We start from the raw sequence: 282 nt of genomic DNA on the forward strand, positions 1-282 counted from the left end.
AATATAACTGAAATATCAAACATTTCCCTAACCATAAAAAGTTCCTAATGCTTTTTTGTAGTTAATTATCTCTTACAGTCTCCAGCAACCACTGATCTAATTTCTGTCCCTATAGTTCCGCATTTTCTAGAATTCCATATAAGTGGAATCATAAAGTATGTAAGCTTTTGCATTTGGCATTTTTATCATAACACAATGCTTTTGAGATTTATCCATGATGTTATTATGTAACAATAATCTTTCTATTTTCTTGCTGAGTGGTAGCAAGATGCTTTTAAGCTA

The sequence above is a fragment of the Otolemur garnettii genome, unplaced genomic scaffold, assembly GCF_000181295.1.
Source record: "Otolemur garnettii isolate 467f Iridium unplaced genomic scaffold, OtoGar3 scaffold00199, whole genome shotgun sequence".
NCBI lineage: Eukaryota > Metazoa > Chordata > Mammalia > Primates > Galagidae > Otolemur > Otolemur garnettii.